At 48.3% G+C, this 17,812-nt stretch overlaps 6 pseudogenes; all 6 read left to right on the top strand.

The window, feature by feature from the left end:
• The first annotated feature begins 2,219 nt into the window (after window positions 1-2,219).
• LOC143928709 (5S ribosomal RNA) lies at window positions 2,220-2,338 on the top strand (annotated as a pseudogene).
• A 101-nt stretch (window positions 2,339-2,439) lies between these two features.
• LOC143928860 (5S ribosomal RNA) lies at window positions 2,440-2,558 on the top strand (annotated as a pseudogene).
• Window positions 2,559-2,719: 161 nt separating this feature from the next.
• LOC143928829 (5S ribosomal RNA) lies at window positions 2,720-2,838 on the top strand (annotated as a pseudogene).
• Window positions 2,839-3,140: 302 nt separating this feature from the next.
• On the top strand, window positions 3,141-3,259 carry LOC143929097 (5S ribosomal RNA; annotated as a pseudogene).
• An 8,178-nt stretch (window positions 3,260-11,437) lies between these two features.
• On the top strand, window positions 11,438-11,556 carry LOC143929114 (5S ribosomal RNA; annotated as a pseudogene).
• A 100-nt stretch (window positions 11,557-11,656) lies between these two features.
• LOC143928970 (5S ribosomal RNA) lies at window positions 11,657-11,775 on the top strand (annotated as a pseudogene).
• Window positions 11,776-17,812: the final 6,037 nt, after the last annotated feature.

Genomic DNA, 17,812 nt, shown 5'->3' with positions numbered 1-17,812 from the left:
AGACATCATGAAGTTGGCAGTAGGCAGGCCGTGGATCCTCCCTCTCCGGCCAGATCTGCTCTCACAGGGTCCAATTTACCATGCTGCTTTACACAGTCTGAATTTGACGGTTTGGCTGCTGAGACCCACATTCTGAGAGACCGTGGGCTTTCGGGGCCAGTCCTTTCTACTCTGGTCAATGCCAGAAAGCCGGCCTCCAGGCTTATTTACTACAAAATCTGGAGGACATATGTTTCCTGGTGTGAACTCAGGGAATGGCATCCTAGAAAGTATGTCACTAGCAGGATCTTTGCCTTCCTCCAGTCAGTCCTAGAAATGAATTTGGCCGTAAGCACTATCAAGGTGCAGATTTCGGCCTTGTCAGTGTTTTTTCAGAAGCCACTAGCATCGCATTCCCTGGTGCGGCCTTTCATCCAGGGGGCTATGCGGATAAGGCCGCCAGTCAAACCTCCGGTATGCCCATGGGATCTGAATTAGGTTCTCTCAGCTTTACAGGGGCAACCTTTTGAACCTTTGCATCAGGCTTCGTTAGTTCTTTTGACTAAAAAATTGGTTTTCTTGGTAGCCATATCCACGGCTAGAAGAGTGTCAGAACTAGCAGCTCTCTCCAGCAAAGAGCCGTATCTAATTATCCATAAGGACCGGGTGGTAATGTGTCCCAACAGGACCTTTCTGCCTAAGGTGGTTTCAGGATTCCATTTGAATCAAGATGTAATCCTACCATCCTTTTTTCCGGACCCACAGTCCCCAGAAGAAGAATCTTTGCACACTTTGGATGTGGTAAGGGCAATCAGTATCTATCTTCAGGTGCGGGGAGGGGCACCAGGCGGTTCCCGCATGGATGGTATCCTGTGGGCCCTCTCCACCGCATAATGGGGAGAGAACGCTGCTGCTGGTAAGAGAGTGCGGAGAAGATGCTCAGCAAAAGATGCAGGGTCTTGTCCCTCCTTCCCCTCCGGTAGGCCCACCACGCGGAGGTTGTTCCTTCTGCTCCTATTTTCACTGTCCTCCGCTCGGGACTCTAGCGCCCACACCCGCACCTGAAGAGTATGGAGGGAGGCGCGGTGGTCTCTGAGGGCATCTTCGGTGTCACCCACCCTCCGCTCCACCTCCCACCACCCGCTCCCGGAACTTGTCCATATCGCGACGCACCAACCCCACATCCGTCTGCAGGAGGTACATTTTTTGCTGTCAGGGTCGTTTTGCACCCTGAAATAGCCTGCATCAGCGCTTGAAATCTGTCCTCCTCCACGGTGGCCGGGTCTTGTGGCGGGGTTTGAGTCGCCATGTTGGCGCCAACAGGTAGGGGTTGCTGCTGTTGCACGTGCTGCGGGGACGGTACTGGGGCAGAAGAAGTCTTCCGTCTGGAGATATGCTTACCCCCTCTCATGCCCAAAAGGCCAGTTCAATGGTGCCAGGACTCAGATGTGGGCAGAGGAAGACAGTGCAGCATTGGTGGAACACAGATGCTAGTATAGGGAGGCAGTTCAGTATCGTTATGTCACAGGCAATAGCGCAGTGAGGCAGTTCAACAGCTCTATGGCACAGGTGGAAGCACGGAAAGGCAGTTCAGGATAGCTGTGGCACAGAGCATAACACAGGGAGGCAGGTCAGTACTTGGGTGCAGTTCAGTAAAGCTGTAGCATAAATAGCAGTACAGGCAAGCAGTTCAATATGGCTTGTGCACAGATGGTGACATGAGGCAGACAGCCCAACACAGCTGAAGCTCAGGGGGTGACACAGGGGAGGCACCGCAGCACGCTGCGGCCAGTGCAGAGGTGGTGGCTATGGGGGAACAGGCCTGACAAGCAGAAACAGAGTACCTGAGGTCTTCCCGGTCACAGTAGGCCGCAAGATGGCGGCGGGCCTCAGGCGTTGGAAACCGGCCGCCACGGGGCTGCCAGCAGCCGATGGGGGCCCCCACAGCTCACAGCATCCTCCGGGGGGAATCACCACCAGCGAGATGCCCAGGATGGCGCCGCTCGGTCCGATTTCTGGTGGGACAGGAGCCTGGTCTGTCTGGCAGCTGATGTGGAGGGTTTGGAGGGTCTCCTGGTCAGTGGCGGTGAAGGATGGCGGTGGATGGAAGGAGGATCAGCGGAGCTCCACAGCGGCACGTCTATCCCCTTCTACATCCGGACACGCCCCCCTTTTTCACTTGTTTCCCAAGGTGACCATCTTGGCATTTGTCAAGAGGGTTGAGAGTGCCCGAAGAGATCACCTACGGCCCCATCACCCTGAAAGCGCCCAATCTTGTCTGATCTCGGAGGCTAAACAGTGTCGGGCCTGGTTAGTACCTGGATGGGAGACCGCCTGGGAATACCAGGTGCCATAGGCTTCTTTTTATGTTGTTGGCTTTGACCTGTTTTTTTTTTGCTTGTTTCTCCTGGCGACCATCTTGGCGTTTGTCAAGAGGGTTGGGCGTGTCTTGAAGAGAACGCTTACGGCCACATCACCCTGAAAGCACCCGATCTCGTCTGATTTCAGAGGCTAAGCAGTGTCAAGCCTGGTTAGTACCTGGATGGGAGACTGCCTGGGAAGACCAGGTGCCATAGAAGGATCTGGCCTGGTTGGTGTCTTGATTGGGAGATCGCCTGGGAATACCGGATGCCGTAGGCTTCTTTTTATGTTGTTGGCTTTGACCTGTTTTTTTTAGCTTGTTTTCCCAAGGTGACCGTTTTGGCCTTTGTCAAGAGGCTTCAGAGTGCCCAAAGAGAGTGCCTACGGCCAAATCACCCTGAAAGAGCCCAATCTCATCTGATCACGGAGGCTAAGCAGCGATGGGCCTGGTTAGTACCTGCATGGGAGACAGCCTGGGAATACCAGGTGCCGTAGGCTTCTCATTATGTTGTTGGCGTTGATCTGTTTTTTTTCCCTTGTTTCCCAAGGTGACCATCTTGGCATTTGTTGAGAGTGCACAAAGAAATTGCCTATGGGCACAACACCCTGAAAGCGCCCAGTCTCGTCTGGTCTCAAAGGCTAAGCAGGGTTGGGCCTGGTTTGTACCTGGATGGGAGACCGCCTGGGTTTTCCAGATGCCGCAGGCTTCTATTTATGTTGTTGGTGTTGACCTGTTTTTTCGCTTGTTTCCCAAATCATCTTGGCATTTGTCAAGAGGGTTGAGAGTGCCTAAAGAGATCGCTTACAGCAGCATCACCCTGAAAGCACCCTATCTCTTCTGATCTTGGAGGCTAAGAAGGGTTGGGCCTAGTTAGTACTTGAATGGGAGACGGCCTTGGAATACCAGGTGCTGTATTCTTCTTTTTATGTTGTTGGCGTTGACCTGTTTTTTTTCGCTTGTTTCCCAGGGTGACTATCTTGGCATTTTTCAAGAGGGATGAGAGTGCCCAAAGAGATTGCCTATGGGCACATCATTTTAAGTTGTTGGCATTGACTTATTCTTTTTTCGCTTGTTTCCCAAGGTGACCATCTTGGCGTTTGTCAAGAGGGTTGAAAGTGCCTGAAGAGATTGCCTATGGCCACATCACCCTGAAAGCACCCGATCTCGTTTGATGTTGGAGGGTAATAAAGTGAGGCCTGGTTAGTACCTAGATGGGAGACCACCTGGAAATACCAGTTATTGTAGGCTTGTTTTTTTTTTGTTAATGACAATTTTATTGAAGATTACATACCGGAACAGGTAAGCAAAACAATATATAGTCAGTAGCAGTTGGTTTGGTTACATTTGGCATAAGACAAATGCGGACGCAGCCGCTATCAAGCAGTTGGTAACCTTGAATAAAAACGATGCGACTTATCGTTAAACATAGCAAAGCAAAACACGATATAATAAAACATAACAAAGCAGGCTTCCTCGCCTCCTAGACACTAGGAGATAGTCTTCAGTGTTTCAGTTTTTGTTTTGGTTTAGGTATTTGTGTCTGTAGGTCCATATGTCATGGGGGTGCACCTGGGGGATTAAAGACTAACGGATGTGAGGGTATCTCGGTGTAAGGAAATATCAGGATCGTATATATCCATGAGATAGGCGGGTATGTGTATCTTATTATTTATTGATAGAGGTCCAGAGAAATCCAAGATTGTGTATGAAGGAATGTCTCACAGTTGAGGAGTATGACCTTGTGAAAGAGGTCTGTTCTCGTTTTCAAGAAGATCATGTCTGTATAAGGCGTTTGTAGGAATCTGTGGTCTTGAAATGAATCCAACAAGCCCAAGTGGTCGTGAATTTCGTAGGGGTATCTTTAGCTTGGTGTATAAGGTCTTCCATTATCATAATCACGTCAATGCGGTTAAACCAGTCTCGGATTAGTGGAGGGTCGGGTGAACGCCATTTGCGTGGGATGCATATTCTGGCAGCATTTACCATATGCATGGCTAAAGACTTGTAATAAGGGCGAGTGGGCTTGTCTGAGTGATGTAATAAAAATTGGGCTGGGGACTTATCCAATTGGTAGGTAGTAACAGTGGTTATCGTCTTGTGTACCTCCGACCAGTATGGTTGTAGGATGGGGCACGTCCACCAAATGTGTATAAATGTTCCCACTTCCGCGTTGCATCTCCAACACATCTGGGAATTAGAGGGGTTAATTAGGTGGAGTTTATGGGGCGTATTGTACCATCTAGAAGCTATTTTAAAAGCATTTTCCTGCGTGTGAACGTTGACCGTTCCCTTATGGACAAACCCGAAGATATTTTCCCAGTCCACATCAGTAATGTTCACTTGAAGGCCATTAGTCCATTTTTGCCTTGTTCGTAGGTCTAACTGTTCACAATCTCGGAATAAGAGGAATAAGAGAGAGTAAGTGAGTGAGATCAGGTGGCGCTGGGGTTCTTCATTAGAGCATAAGTTCTCAAAAGTAGTCAGTGCTCTGGACCACTGTGGTCTGAGTTTGTGGTTGAGTAGAAAATGACGGATCTGCAGGTATGCCCATAAGGGAAAGGCCCCGTGAGATGTAAGAGTTGCCAAATCTTCTCTGGAGAGGAGTGTATCATTACGAAAGAAATGCGTTGCTCTAACTGTAGTGTGAGGCCATCCAGCTGTCGGAAAGGATGGGTGTGTGCCTGGAATGAAATACGGGTTACCTCTAAGAGGAGTCATCGGTCCATTGGTGGAGGAGATTTTGTGGTGATCACTGGCCCAGTGGAAAGAATGTAACGTCGGAGCTATCAAAGGGTGAGTTTTGTGTATTCGGGACTGGTATTTATAGCTAAGCCAAGGAAGGGAAGTCAGTGGATCGGGAGAGAGTGCTTGCTCAAGACGAACCCAGTCTTTAAGTGAGGCGTGAATATGCCAGTCGATTATCCGAGTAAGGTGGCAAGCAACCTGGTATTTACGGATATCTGGGAGGCCGGTTCCTCCTCGAAGTTTTGGGGTAGTTAATTTAGAAAAGCTTAGGCGGGGGGGGGGGGGGCCTTTGTTCCATACAAACAATGTGCATAATTTGCGATATGTGGAAAAGAAGTTTGGAGGGAGTTTTATCGGGATAGTTTGCATTAGGTACAGAATACGTAGGAGAATGTTCATCTTAATTATGGCGATTCTGCCGAACCAGGAGAATCGTTCTGGGGTCCAAGTCTGTAAGTCAGCACAGATCTTCTTCATCAAAGGAATGTCATTTAAATTGTACAGGTCTGATAAGGAGGCTTGGAGTTGAATTCCTAAGTATGTAATGGATTTATCTTTCCATTGAAAGGGAAAGTTGGTACGGCAGAGAGAACATAAAGGTTTGGGTAGGGTAATATTCAGGGCACTGGATTTGTTGAAGTTGATCTGCAAATTCTAAAGGGTCTTGAAGTTGGCGAAGTCTTGTAATAGATTAGGAATGGTAGTGAGGGGGGCAGATAGGAAGAGGAGAATATCGTCCGCGAATGCGGCTACCTTATACGTGCGGTCCTTAATGTCAATTCCTCTAATGTCGGGGTTGGCTCTAAGTCTTCTCAAGAGGGGTTCTAATGTCAGTATGAAAATCAAGGGGGATAAAGGGCATCCCTGGCGTGTACCATTCGATATGGAGAAGGCGTCCGACAGGTGGCCATTCACCCTAACCTTCGCAGTTGGGATTGAGTATAGGGCTTGTATAAGATTTAACATTCTGGGGGGTAAATGTATAGTTCTAAGAACTTCGGACATATAGTCCCAGGCCACTCTGTCGAATGCCTTCTCCGCATCCAACGACAATATGAAACCAGGCGTCTGAGAGGTCAAAAGCCAATGGCTGGCGTTTATTGCTTTAAGGGTATTGTCCCTTGCTTCCCTACCCGGGATAAACCCGACTTGATCAAGACTGATGAGCTGAGGTAGGAGCGATAGTATTCTATTTGCCAATGTTTTTGCGTACCATTTAAGGTCCACATTTAATAGGGAGATAGGTCTGTAGTTTGTCACCACTGAGGGATCTTTACCTGATTTTGGGATGACAGTAATGTGGGCTTGCAAAAATTCCACGGGAGGAGGAATGGGTTCAGAGAATGATTGAAAGGCCGAAAGAAAGTGTGGCTTGAGAATGTCCGCAAAAGTTTTGTAATAGGCCACTGTGAGGCCATCCGGGCCTGGGCTCTTACCCGGTTTAAGTTGTTTTAGAGCAATAGAAATTTCTTCCATCGTCAAGGGGGAGTCTAAGTCTCGAGCAGTGTCTTCTGAGATGGGGGTGGGGCTGTATTGGTGGAGGAATTCCTTAATTTTTTCAAGTCTAGATGAGTGGTCTTCAGATGGGGCCGTTGGGGGGAGGTTATAAAGTTTGGTGTAATATTGAACGAAGTGGTTAGCAATATCTGTAGATTTATGTAGCCGTCTTCCAGTAGTGTTGGTTAAAGAATGAATAGTATTGGAAGCCCTTTTAGCTTGAAGTGCTCTGGCCAGTAGTTTGCTAGTTTTGTTGCCGTATTCGTAGAACGTTTTTTTGTAGAGTATATATTTACGTTGGGTTTGTTTATCTAGAATTTCTAGGAGTTTCGAGCGAGCTTTTGTGAGCTCCTGAAGCGTAGCTAGAGCTTGGGTATGCTTGTGTACTAATTCTAGTTTCCTAATTTGGGCTATGAGGTCGTGTATAATTTCTTCCTTTCACGGTTACGTTTGGCCGCCAATGCTATAAGGGTTCCCCTGATAACACATTTGTGAGATGCCCAATTATTTAAGGGGGAGGTATCGGACTCATGGTTTTCGTCGAAGAAGTGTTTTAGATGGGTAGTGAGTTCCGCCAGGACAGATGGGTCGGTGAGTAGGGAGGAATCGAGTCTCCATATAGGAGTAGAGGATTTAGTCTCAGGAAATTGTAGCGTCATCGAAATCGGGTGGTGGTCTGACAGGACCATCGGGTCGATAGAGGCATTTTGTAGTAATGGGAGATCCTTCTGTGTCAGAAATAAAAAGTCAATGCGTGAGTACTTGTTGTGGGGGGTGGAATAGTACGTGTAGTCTTTACAGTCAGGGTTTAGAGTGCGCCAGGTGTCGTGTAGCAAAACGGTTGTCAGAGAGGAGTTAATGGTCTTCAGGGCTCGATATGGGAGCGAGGAGGTGCCGGAGGACGTATCAAGGATGGGATTGAGAGGGACATTAAAATCCCCGCCTAAGATCACAATCCCTTCCTGAAAGGAGATCAGGGAGGTTGTTATATCTTTAAAGAAAGCCACTTGATGAGTATTTGGGGCATATAGATTGACTAAGGTGATGTTTGTGCCTGCATACTGACCTTTAAGAAAAATATACCTGCCATTGATGTCTATCAATTGATCGGCGAGTTGGAAGGGGCAGTTTTTGTGGAAAAGGATAGATACTCCTTTCGATTTTGTTAGGGGGGAGGTTGCGTGAAAGGCAGTGGGGTAGCGGTGATCACGGATTTTCGGGACTGAGTTCGTCTTGAAGTGGGTTTCCTGGAGAAAAATAATATCTGCTTTATTTCTATGCATTATAAGGAGGAGTTTGGACCGTTTCTCTGGAATGTTTAAGCCTTTAATATTAAGTGAGACAATTTTTGCCCTGAGGGGTGCGGTCGGACCTGGGCGAGAAGACATTTTCATGCTATGAAATTAGAGAAATAGGAGTGTCTGTGGAGAGTGTGTCTGTCGCTGAGGAGAATACAATCCGGGAAGGTAGGTTATTGATTATGGAAAATATTTCCGTCTGTTTAGGATAAAAAGGAGCAGATAAAGCAAAGCTGATCCGGTAATCTGAAAGATTTCGACTATCTAACGTCGATTAGATAATCAACTGGCGTCGGGGAGTTCCCTAGAACCTCTGGGGGATCAAAGGAACTGCCTATGTACAATCGCCAGGTAGAATCAGTGGCGTCAGTAAGTATTATGTATTATAAAGATCGTAGGTACCACTGCGGTGGGGTTGACTCAGTTATGGACGAAGTCAAATGTGTAGGTGGACACAATCAAACAATGCAGGTATAAGTAGCGTGTAAGACCAATGGTTTCAGCTGTTCGTTAATGAAACCGGTGGTCTAACTCTGTCTAGGTGGAGTATCAAGTTGAATTTCGATCCGTCTAGCCTGCAACCCGAACCATAATTGTTATAGAAATGATGATTATGATTAGGGGATGTCAGCCGAGGCCGGTTATTAATTAGAGGAGGGGCATGAGGGTAAGAAATTGAATGGTCGAGATGGGGATAACAGTGTGTTGCTAGCTCAGAAGATAACTTCTATCTTGTAGAGATTCCTACAGCATATTGATAACAAAACGTCCCTACTTACAGGGAGAATATAGACTAAGTGTAAGGTCACTTTTGGAACAGACCCAACTGATAAGTGTTATAACTATATAACTGTTGCAGGAGGAAAGAGAAATGAAAAAACAGAACATAAAACCAATGGCAAACTGAAACAAGGTAAAACTGCGGTATCACTCCTGAGAGATCGGTCAGACTTGGTGTCCCCCCGCATGTGAATGAGGTTTCCCGGTCTAAAAAGTTGGACAGGACAGCATGAGGAGAGCGATGCCTATGATCATATATGAAAAGAAGAAAAAACATCTTACTAACATATATATGCAGTACCCCTTGGAAGGTCTACCAGGTGGAGTATTGTGAGAGACGGGAGGTACTGAAGGGTAGAGTGAGTCTGCTCGGCCCTACCGTCCCCTCTCGTCAGGAGGACAGGGTCTCATTGAGGTTCTACATTGTTCTCCCCTCCGGGGGTGGGAGAACCATTAATCTTTCCAACCTGACGAGCTGGGGAAGGGTAGACTGGACCGGGACCTACTGCTAGGGAAACATACAATGCAGCAAACCGAAGCATATAGGGTTAACGCCCCCTAAACACGACTTATCTATGTACCTACTTACAGTCCCTCCAAAATGGATCGGTATGCAAAGAAAAGTCGTTGCGACGGGCAAAGGCACTGCATAATGCAGAGCCGAACGGTTGCCCCCCAATGTCTCTTCCAGGATCCTGAGCCTGTGTATATAAGATCATCCAAGGCTCACGTTAGGAGGCACGGTGGAGTTGATCATCGATTAAAGCAACTGTAGAAACACTTCGTCTGATGTAGTGAGGGGGTCCAGGTGAGTCCAACAGTGCGGCAGTGGGTCGTAGAGAAGTCCTAGATCCTCATGCTGGGGCATCGTGAGGGCTGTTCGTAAGGTCTATGCAGGGTGGGCGGCCTGTGGGGAATGCGGAGGGTGCTGGAGTCTTGTCCGGTGCGGAAGCCGAGGGTAAAGTTCTCATTCAAGACAGGTAATCAAGGGGCCAAGGTGAAATGCAGTCCGTCTCGCATGTCGTGGGGTAAGATCTGCTAGATGTGATTCAGTTTGACCGGGAGCCTACGGGTCATTAAGCATCTTGCGTGGGACGGGGGGTCACATCAGGGAGCCAAGTTGTGAGTGCGGGAAGGAGCGATGTCGCGTGTAAACAGGTATGGTGGTATAGCCAGACATTGGTAGAAAAAGAGAGGACTCACCATTTTAGCGGTCCCTGCGTGCTCTCCGTTGCAGCAGTGCTGCGATCGGGCTCGTAGGTGGGTGTCTGATGTGAGAACCCCCACCTGGTCTGCCTGTGGATGGTGATCTGCGTCTTCTGTAATTAGAAGTTTGGATCTCCATATGGTCAAATTCTAGGCCGCTGCTGCTGCGAAAGGGGATATGGAAGTCTGCATACCAGTTCGGTAAGTCTATGTACGGTATGTCCAGCGTGCGGCAGAACAGGTCCAATTCCTCAGGAACCTGTAATGTAGCAGTGCGGCCTTGGTGAGAGGCTTGGAGGGCAAACGGGAACCTCCATCGGTATCGTATCTCCCTGTTTTTGAGAATCTCCAGTAGTGGACGGAGGTCTCTCCTGTGTCTTAGCGTGATCGCTGACAGATCCTGAAAGATGTGGATAGGGTGGTCCTCGTATAGTAGCTGCGGTTGTTCTCGGGCCTTCTTGAGGACGTCCTCTTTAATCGTGAAGTCGTTGATATAGCAGATGATATCTCTAGGTGGGTCTGCATCCTTGCCCTTGGGACGGAGAGCTCTATGGATGCGTTCCATAGCGATGACTGTTTGTGGGGGTCTTTCTAGAAGTTGGTTAAAAATGGAAGTGACTGCAGGCATCAGCTGGTCCTGGTCGACCGATTCTGGTAGGCCGCGCACTCTAAGATTGTGCCTGCGGCCTCTATTATCAATGTCCTCGACATGCCGCTGGATGTCATGGAGTTGCATAGTGTGGGTGTCTACCCGTCGGTCGGTCCTTTGGATCGCCTGTTGTTGTTGTGAGGCCTGAGTTTCAACCGCCTGTACTCGGCCGGAGATCACTTGCAGTTCGCGGCGGAGGTCGGAAATGGCGGCCGTGAGCGTGTCTTCGATGTCAGTTGCTACCGCTCTCAGGTCTTGTAGGCTAGGGTGCTGATGTTGCGGTTGGCGATTGACTCCCGGTTTTGGTAGTTGATCCGTGGGGGTAAGTGTGATCCCGATGTGGCCACGGGCGGGAGAATTCGCCGCCATATTGGATCCTTGGCTCCTGAAAAGTTCCGGGATAGTCGGAGATGTACGGGTATCTAAGTCTCTCGGAGAGCGCGAGCGGGATGCTGAACGGCTCCGGGAGGATGTGCCCATGATCGTTCGGTAAAGCGGTGTGACAATCCCCAATAGCAGGAGTTTAGGACACAGGCTAGACGGAGCTCGGGAGTTAAGCGGCCATCTTCGTCCAAGGCAAGCCACGCCCCCCTGTAGGCTTCTTTTTATGTTGTTGGCGTTGATTGTTGTTTTTTTTTCCGCTTGTTTCCCAAGGTGACCATCTTGGCATTTGTCAAGAGGGTTGAGAGTGCCCAAAGAGATCGCTTACAGCAGCATCACCCTGAAAGAGCCCTATCTCTTCTCATCTCTGAGGCTAAGAAGTGTTGGGCCTAGTTAGTACCTGGATGGGAGATGGCGTTGGAATACCAGGTGCCGTATTCTTTTTTTTATGTTTGCGACATTGACCTGTTTTTTTTCGCTTGTATCTCAAGTTGACTATCTTGGTATTTGTCAAGAGGGTTGAGAGTGCCCAAAGAGATTGCCTATGGGCACATAACCCTGAAAGCGTCCGATCTCCTCTGATCTCAGAGGCTAAACAGGGTTGGGCCTTGCTAGTACCTGGATTGGAGACCACCTGGGAATACTAGGTGCTGTAGGCTTCTTTTTATGTTGTTGGCGTTGACTTGTTTTTGTTTTGTTTGTTTACCAAGGTGACCATCTTGGTGTTTGTCAAGAGGGTTGAGAGTGCCTGAAGAGCTCGCCTATGGCCACATAACCCTGAAAGCACCAGATCTCGTCTGATTTCAGAGACTAAACAGGGTCGGGCCTTGTTAATACCTGGATGGGAGACCACCTGGGAATACTAGGTGCTGTAGACTTCTTCTTATGTTGTTGGCGTTGACTTGTTTTTTCTGTTTGTTTCCCAAGGTGACCATCTTGGCGTTAGTCAAGAGGGTTGAGAGTGCCTGAAGAAATCTCCTACGGCCACATCACCCTGAAAGAGCCCAATCTCATCTGATCTCAGAGGCTAAGTAGGGTTGGGACCAGTTTAGTACCTGGATGGGAGACCGCCTGGGATTTCGAGATTCCGTAGGCTTCTTTTTATGTTGTCGCCGTTGACCTATTTTTTCCCGCTTGTTCCCAAGGTGACCATCTTGGCGTTTGTCAAGAGAGTTGAGAGTGCCTGAAGATATTGGCTACGGCCACATCACCCTGAATCTGTTCCATCTTGTCTGATCTTGGAGGCTAAGCAGGGTCGGGCCTGGTTAATGCCTGCATGGGAGACCGCCTGGGAATACCAGGTGTCGTAGGCTTCTTTTTTTTTCAAATATAATTTTTTCTCCAAACAGGGGAAGACGGTCCCCCGAGTACATAATGCAACAGAGAAATACAGAGCAAAAAGCAGCTGAACAATACTTGATACAGGTAAATTCGAAACTGTGAGTCTGCCTTCCATCAATCATAATGATTCGAGGCACGGATTAAGTACTGTACCAAGATCCAGGGTCACACAAACCCCAGGTCCCTCCGGCATAATCCATCCAGAGGGGGGTGTGGGGCCGTCATTCCCAATTTTCCACTTTTTCCAAAAGAGAGAGGGGGTGGAGGGGGTGAGAGATAGGGAAGGAAGGCAGAAAAGAGAAGGGGTGAAAGATCAGGAAAGGAGAAGAGGGGACGAGACACGATGGCAGCCACTGCCCAAGGGGCCAGTCAAGGAAAGCTCAGAGCACTAAGGCGATAGCAGGCGACATCCTTCCAGCGAGAATATAAAGGTATTCCAGATGTCCCAGGTTTGTTTAAAAAATTCTTGTTTAGCTTGTGATGTGAGGATCAAGTCCTCCATTTTTTTAATGTCCTCTATTTTCCTAAGCCAGTGAGTAATGAAAGGGGGGGAACATTTTTTCCAATAGAGAGGGATGCAGGATTTCGCTGCATTTATCACATGCCGTAAAATAGATTTTTTGTACTTCTTAATGGGAATCTGTGAATGGTGCAAGAGAAAGAATGCAGCCTCTTCCGGGATGGAGAAGTCTGTGAATTTTTGTGTTATGCATCGGATCTCTGTCCAGAAGTCCACCAAGCTGGGGCAGGACCAAAAAATGTGGAGCAACGTGCCCTCTTCTTCTCCACACCTCCAGCATATGTTCGAGGAAGAGGGGAAACATTTATGCAGCTTTGATGGTGTCAAATACCACCTGGTGAGAAGTTTAAAATTCGTCTCCTGTATCTTCGTGCACAGCGAGGTTTTGAGAGCCAAAGTGATAATGCGTTGTCTCTGTGCTGGGGAAAATGAGTAATTAAGGTCCTTTTCCCAGTTGGACAGACAGGTTAAGTGTGGGTGATCTGTTTGACAGAGAATGTGGGCCAAAGGGCCTTCGCTCCTGCACAGAGTCTCAAACTCCGTCTGAGGGCAGGCAAAAGTTTGAGGATTGGGGATGGAATGGAGAAAATGATGGGCAGTTGGAAAAGCCGATCTGATCTGTTAGGGTTGAGAAAGAAGGCAATTTTCCGTCAATGACGAATTTAGAGGCATGGTCTAGGTTGGAATTTCTAAGTGGGTCCCCGGTTCAAAGTTCGGATGGCCACGTATAGGGAATAGGGGGGAAGTCAAAGACGTGAGTGTGTTTTGGGTAGCGATCAGGTGACTGACTTTCAACAAAGCCCCTATAGTGGGATGTGATGTCAATTCTGTGGGTAAATCCTTATAGCACCACATGGCGCTTCTTAGCGGAATTCGGGAGTGAGATTGTTCTAGTTGCACCCAGAGCTTAGAAAGTTTGTTTCAATTCCAGTCCAATACACGCCCCAGATGGGAGGCCAGGTAGTAGCGTCGCAAGTCAGGGAGAACCAACCCTCCCTGTTGTTTAGACAATGTCAGCTGTGACGACTTAAGTCTGGGATTTTTGTGGGCCCAGTTAAATTGAGTGAGCAGGGATTGAGCTTGCTTAAAAAACGGGACTGGAATCTGGATCGGGAGAGGAGAGCTTGGAAAAGATAGGTAAATTTATGGAGTATGTTCATCTTAATGAGATTGCATCTCCTGAACCAGGAATGGAGGCCAGAATGCCACCCGTGAAGCAAACTGCGGATCTTAGTGACAAGGGGTGGGGGGAAGTTCAACATAAACTTATGTGCGATGTCCGGTGGAATGTAAGTACCTAAGTACTTAAGGGCTGTATGGGTCCATTTAAATCGAAAATTGGACTGCAAGTCTAGTAACGTTTGCAGGGGGACTGCAGCCCCCATGGCCTCTGATTTCAAGAAGAATCCCGTATATCTGGAATTCCCGAAGGAGATTTGGCAAGGAAACTCTGGGATTCGTCAGCGAGAACAGCATGTCATCCATGTAGGCAGATATCTTGCACTCAATAGTACCCATTTGGAGTCCCGCTATGTCTGAGTTTTGTCGAATTGTGGAGAGAAAGGGTTCCAATGACAGTGCGAATAATAGGGGCGACAGGGGGCAACCCTTCTGGTCCCATTCCCAATGTCAAGGGGAGATGAGAGCACCCCATTCACTTTGACTTGAGCTGAAGGGCGTGAGTATATCTTACTTATCCATGCCAGTAACTGTTCACTCAGACCTATATGGCGAAGGACCGAGAACATGAATGTCCATTTGACCCGATCAAAAGCCTTCTCGGCATCAGTACTCACGAAAAGACAAGGGGTCCCAGATGACTTTGCTTTATGGACCAGGGTAAGCACCTTAATGGTGTTGTCCCTATCTTCCCTGTGTATAAGGGACTGCAAGTGCTGTGCCAATCGCGTGGCGAGGATTTTAGAGAATAGGTTTAGGACCGAATTTAGGAGGGAAATGGGTCTGTAGCTCCCACATAGGCCCGGGTCTTTGCCCTCCTTAGGTATCAACGAGATGTGGGCTCTAAGGGTATCCTCAGGAAAATCCCCATTCGAGCTCAGAGTATTAAATAAATTCACTAAGCGCGGGCCGAGAATAGGGAGGAAGGTCTTATAGTATTGTGCGGTATATCCGTCAGGGCCTTGAGCCTTACCCACCTTCGGAGGTCCCACTGCCGTCTGGACTTCTTCCAGTGTGATTGGGTCCTCCAAGTACTTCCGTGATTCCAATCAGAGGGATGGTAGACCAGAACCGATTTCATATCTGTCTATATTGTCCTGTCCGGACCCTGAATTGGGCAGGTTGTAGAGATCAGAGTAAAATTTTTCAAAGACTTCGGCTATTTGGGTTGGGGTAGAGGCCCTCTGGCCATTCTCATCTATCAACTGTGGTATGTAAGAGGCAGATTTCAACTCCTTTACCGACCTAGCTAAGATTTTTCCGCATTTGTCCCCTGACTCCTACGTCAGTTTACGACAAAACTGGAGTGCCGCTTTCGCTTTATAATGGAGTAGGTCAGTAATCTGTCCCCAATTCAATCTCTAAGCCATTGTACACACGGTCAGAGATTCCGTCGGAATGTGTCCGATCGGAGCGGTTTGTCGGATATTCCGACTGTGTGTGGTATGCATCGGACTGTTTCCGTCTGAATATCCATCGGACCAAATTTTCCAACTTGCTGGAAATATTTTCCGACAAACTGCTCTGATCGGACATACTACAATCATGTGTAGAGAATTCCGATTGGACAAAGTGCCACGCATGCTCAGATCAAATTCCTACATCAAAGCTATTGGCTACTAGACTGAAAGTAGTCCCATCATAACGAAATTACGTCATCACGTTCTGAAAGATCGGATTTTCCGACAACTTTGTCCGACCGTGTGTATGCAACAGTTTCGGACAAGATCCGTCGGACAAAATCCGACGGATTTGGTTGTCGGGATCTCCGACCGTGTGTACAAGGGCTAAGGGCCGCGAGGGGGCATGTTTATGTTTCACTTCCACAGAGGCAAGTTCACGACACAGACCCTGCGGAGTACTGACTTTTGAGCCTTCCAAATTATCCCCGGGTTGCAGTCCTGCGTTTAGTTTTCTTGGATATAAAGGTCCAATTCCCTGGTCACATCTGCTAAAACTTCCGGTATCTGGAGGAGGCTCTTATTAAGGTGCCAGAATAGAGACCTAGGTGAGGGGTTCCTAGAGAGGGTGCAGGTAGGGGCTACAGAAGCGTGGTCCGACCAAGTAATAGGCCGATGGAGAAAGAGCTCACCAAGTGCAGTTGGTCATGTGGAATCAAGAAGAAGTCTATCCTTAAGTATGATTTGTGAGGGGAAGAGCAAAAAGAGTAGTCCCTTTCCCCGGAGTGTTGCAGACGCCAGACATCAACTAATCGGTCATTCAGTAAACACTTAGTAATCTGCTTTCTAGAGGAAATGGGGAGTGAGGAGCAAGAGGCAGAAGTGACAACCGATGGCGAAAGGGGACATTAAAGTCCCCACCTAATATCAACTGGCCCTCCCGAAAGTCACATAATCTGTGCAGGGTAGTTCTGAGAAACGTGTCTTGGTGATCATCGGGAGCGTACACAGTGGCAATCTCCAATGTGGCCCCTAAGAAAAGGATATTGGCCCTCAGGGTCCACCAGAGAATCCTGGAGAACCCAGGGGAGCCTGCTAGAAATCAGAATGGAAACTCCCTTGGTCTTAGAGGAGGGGTTAGTAGAGTGGTAGACCTTAGGGAAGGATCTCGACCGTAGAAAGGACAGGCTAGTAGTTTTAAAATGTGTTTCTTGTATAAAGGCCACATCAGTACAGGAAGTCTTCAGTTCTCACAGGAGGATCCTCCGTTATTCAGGGGAGTTCAGTCCTTTAACGTTTAGAGAGGTGACCTTGACTGAGTCTGCCATCGCTCCTTGGGGAGGGGGAGGGGGACGTCAGAGAAAAGCAAAGAAAGTTGAACTAAGGTAGGTATTGGGTAGGTAATGAATGGAGGGAACTAAGGGGGAGAAAGGAAGGGCAAATGGAAGGAAAGATAAGGGGAAAAAGAGGCCGGGCACCTCAACCCCAAGGAGGAGAGGGAAATTAAGGGTTGTCCGCACTTAACAGTACTGGAAGGGTATACCAAAACAGCACAATTATGCTATAGCCCTTACCAGATGTACACTGGGTTTAAAGCGCCGTCCTACTTGGGTTGGTGGGTAGACAGGTCGGAGAGGGAGCCCCGGATCCCAGTCCCCCCAGTCCCGGCAGTGGTAAATGTCTGATACCGGTATGCAAATAAAAGACAATCAGTAACATCATAGAACCAAAAAACAATAGTATAATCAAAACAGAGGTAGAGCATATAACTATCAGCACTGAGGGGTCTCCTTCGGCTCGCCCTAAACGTAGGCATGCACGAGGGAGCCCGCCACAACAGAAAAGGCATCACAGAATGGGATCCACCACCCCCCGTCCCATACCCCAAAAGTACATGCAGTCCCCGAACAAATGCATTTCTCCCTTTGGCAGATTGTCCTCTCCTTACCCCCTCTCCCCCGTCTATGCCCCGGGGGGAAAGGGGAGGGAAAGGGGGAGGGAAGGGGGAAAGGGGGGAGGGAAGGGAAGGAGGGTATACAGAAGACCGGCTAGTTTATACAGAGAGACTAATTTGTACAAAAGACAGGCTAGTGTATACAGATAGGCTAGATTATACAGAAGAACGTCCTGGGTATGCAGAGATGGAGGCTAGGGTATACAGAGAGAGAGGTTGGGTTACACAAAGAGGCAGGAGTATGAAGACTTGCTAGTGTATACAGATGGACTAGTGTATACAGTAGACCAGCTAGTTTATACAGAGAGGCAATTGTGTACAAAAGACAGGCTAGTGTATACAGATAGGCTAGATTATACAGAAGAACGTCCTGGTTATGCAGAGATGGAGGCTAGGGTATACAGAGAGAGAGGCTTGGTTACACAGACTTGCTAGAGTATACAGACGGACTAGTGTATACAGAGGACCGGCTAGTTTATACAGAGAGGCTGATGTGTACAAAAGACAGGCTAGTGTATACA

The sequence above is a fragment of the Lithobates pipiens genome, unplaced genomic scaffold (genome assembly GCF_037356315.1).
Source record: "Lithobates pipiens isolate NorthernLeopardFrog02 unplaced genomic scaffold, aLitPip1_a1.2 Scaffold_23, whole genome shotgun sequence".
In the NCBI taxonomy this organism is placed as follows: Eukaryota; Metazoa; Chordata; class Amphibia; order Anura; family Ranidae; genus Lithobates; species Lithobates pipiens.
This window is presented reverse-complemented; position numbering and strand designations above follow the sequence as displayed.